The following is a 3493-nucleotide window of genomic DNA, read 5'->3' as shown; positions in this document are numbered from 1 at the left end:
CTTCTATGCAAGACTTGGTTTACCTTCTTTTATGGTGTTACACTTTGGTCTTTGCCATACAGAGTATAAAGTATAAAATAAGATACAACTTTGTGAAGGAAATTCTGGTGCCAGAGTTTGTTTTTTTGTTTTTTTTTAAATTGGGCGTACGTGTACCTTGGCACGTTTTGGTGAAATAGCTTGATATGGTTTTCTAATATGGTTTTAATGTCCTTTTTATGAATCTGTCTTACAGTAGTCTGGTGTGGCGGACTAACACACCTTTAAAAACCTATAAAAGTACTGAGGACATTTATTACAACAATCAAATGGATCATGACGTCAAGCAAAAGTGAACTCTGGCTGATATGGGGCGTAACTGCGTGATTTCACATTTCTTCACTCTTTAGTCTTCACTTTCTGGATTTTCTTTATCAGATACTGGAGATCTGGAAGAACATGACTGCTTAGTTCACTAAAGATTCCTGAAAGGATCTTCTTCCTTTTTTCCATCACTGTTGGAGATGAACAAAAGAACACATCTTTGATGAAGGTCGCCTTTTTGCTTTGAAGGTCATAATATATCTTCTTTCAGATGAGTGTAAAGAAAACACCCAAAATGCAAATTTAGGTTTTTTTTTTTTTTTTTACAAAACTGTGTTTATTTGCATCTTCAGATTTCTCTTGAATTCATGCATTTACATCAGATAATGCCTCATTTGTATATTTAAACATACATTTTCAGAAGATTTTAGTATTTTTTGATTCATAAAACTATCCAAAATCCCCCCTGTAAAAACAGTTTGACTCATATGTCAACAAAAAGAACCTAAATGTATTCAGTATTCAGATTTTTGTCCCAAAATGTAGACAAATTAGGAGAACTTTGCAAATTAGTTAATGCTGTATTTGTATATTTACACATGAAAACAAAAACAAAAAAGTCAAAATGGAACTGGATGTCTGTGATTTTTCTTTTTTAAAACTAAAGCAAGTCAAGGCTACGATAAAGCTTTAAAGATACTCTAAATGGAATTAATAAACTGGGGAAGCGTCCAGGTGATATGTGTTTATTTTTTTTACATATTCACCTGAATTGTCTCCACTTAATCAGACGTTTTTGTCTGATAAGCCTCGATCTGGTTTCAACACACAAACCATCAACTATATGGTCTCTGTGTTCTGATTACCGCCAGATTTTCTCACAGAGCATCCGCTATTCACCGTACGTTGTCAGAAGAAACGAAACTCAACTAGTGATGGGCACAGTAGCAATAAGGAAACTTAAGTCGGGCAATTAAAGCTTATCTGAAGTCGTTGTTATCTGGGAGTCCCATAAAAAAAACGCTTGAAACCATAGATTCAAGAGACGTTCGGCCATGAAGTGTGTGTTGCAGCCCATCGTAAAGATTTGGCTGCCATTGTTTATAATCGCAACAATTTAGTTATTGAGAAAAACATAAAGCTTTATTTGACTTTACGATTGAATTGGGATAGAGCCTTTACTGTATGAGATAAGGGTGTGACGTAAGAGTTATTGTCTGTTGGTCAGACAGTGCTAGTGTGCTGAAAGACCTTGGTCGTCAGGAAATCCTTTTCTAGGCAATAGACAACGAAGATTAAAGGTGCAGTATGTAGGAGTTGGTGGCATCTAGCGGCAGGGTTACAGATTGCAACCAAGTGAATACCCCTCCCTTTTCACGATTGACATTAGATGACAAAAGTAACACAGTTCACCTCATCACAATGACGCTATCTACTGCGGTACCACAGTAGCTGTTCGGCCATTTTTGCAAGGCAGATCGCACTACCACAGACGGCGGCCTCCAGGTAATGTAAAAAGCGAGAAAAGGTGTTTGGTTTGTCCATTCTTGGCTACTGTAGAAATGTCTCCATGAAAGGGAACCGCTCCTAGATACGAAGGGCTGTTTCTATACTACAGAATGATTACACACAGTGGTTACGATAATGAAAGGATGGCTTTCAATGTTATATTCAAATTCTATCCTGCGGAGGCCCTGCAGTGGGTTAATCCAGTCATGAAAGAATTCATTCTTGGACTGGTATTAATCCCAGCGAGTACATTTCTATGCATCTATGGGATGATTGGGGGGAAAAGCCTCTGAGATTTGCATTCAGATAACAGGGTGATGTTTCACCTGGAATTGTTTTGTAAATTATGCCTCTTGGATCACGGTGAATCTTGACGCCAGACACTCTTTAACCAGCAGCATCAGACACTACCCAACAAGGCCAGTGAGGCAGGGTCAATTGACTTTAAAAGGTGGTGTTTACTTAACAGCCGATAGCAGCATCTGATCGCTGATAACCTCAGCGTGTGGACCGCAGATACAGAGACTATCGGACTTTTAGCTTTGTGGCACTCTTTAACCTCTTTTAGCTCATTGTTCTAGTTTTACGACACATTCACAGATTCATACCTCCCCGGAGACTTGTTTCCAGCCGCAGAGGGCAGATGTTCACGAACAAGCTGTGATAAACCCACTACATTCCAACCTACCAAGTGCCAACTAGATATATATTTTTTATCAGGGGTTGGTTGGGACAAATCCATAGCTAAAGGGAAACTCCAAATAACTATATCATATGTCTGTTGGATGTGTAAAAGAAATCATATCCAGAAGAGATTTAAAAGGTGATAATTTATTAATATTGTGATTACAGCAGGCGATACTGACCCCATGTGGCCAAACTGTAACTTAATGCAGATTTTAATAAAGTTTTGATTGCGGGACTTTAGTTTGTGACAGTATTTGGGCATTATAGCAAAAAAAATATGTCTTTATAAAAATATTTTTTTAATTTCCTGCATTAACTTTTCAAGTGGTAATTTTCAGGAAATTATAAATTAAATAAAACATTCAAAGTATGTGTGTATTTATTAAATCATAACTTTTGTTAACCTTTTAATAAATCCGTCATACAGTGATGGAATAACATTTTAAGAGTCTTTTAAAATTCCTCTACCAAATCAAACCAATAATATATCATACATTTGTTACTATTACTTACATTTCATATACATAAATCTAAATTTTCAATTCATAAACCGCTATGTTTAATTTTCGAAAATGAATTCAAACAATACATAAGCCAATTTGAAATTCTTAAAAAGCAAAAAAGCTATTAAAACCCTGCATCTGTGTACCCTATATAACATTAACACTATATTCCGATGCCCTGACATTTCTGCTTTGTTATATTTAGCATGCTGTCTGATTATTGTCACGGTTGATGAATAAATAAGTTAAAAAAGTGCATCTCTCACTAAGGGCCTTCAAAATAAAAGCGCACATTGTGTAATATGACCACCCGCTGTGTGAAAGTTCTCACCGGAAGTACCACCTTTATTCCGGCGCCGGGTCAAGACTTTTATTTTGACAGCGGCCCAGGAAAGTTCCGTTTGTTTCCTCGCCTCCTGAGCTCGACACAGTGGTGCTGCTGCTGAGCCTCGGCATAGAGAGAGTGTGTGTGCGGATGGTGGACTGTTCCC

The sequence above is a fragment of the Eutrigla gurnardus genome (genome assembly GCF_963514095.1).
Source record: "Eutrigla gurnardus genome assembly, chromosome: 15".
In the NCBI taxonomy this organism is placed as follows: Eukaryota; Metazoa; Chordata; class Actinopteri; order Perciformes; family Triglidae; genus Eutrigla; species Eutrigla gurnardus.
Note: the sequence above shows the minus strand (reverse complement) of the source record.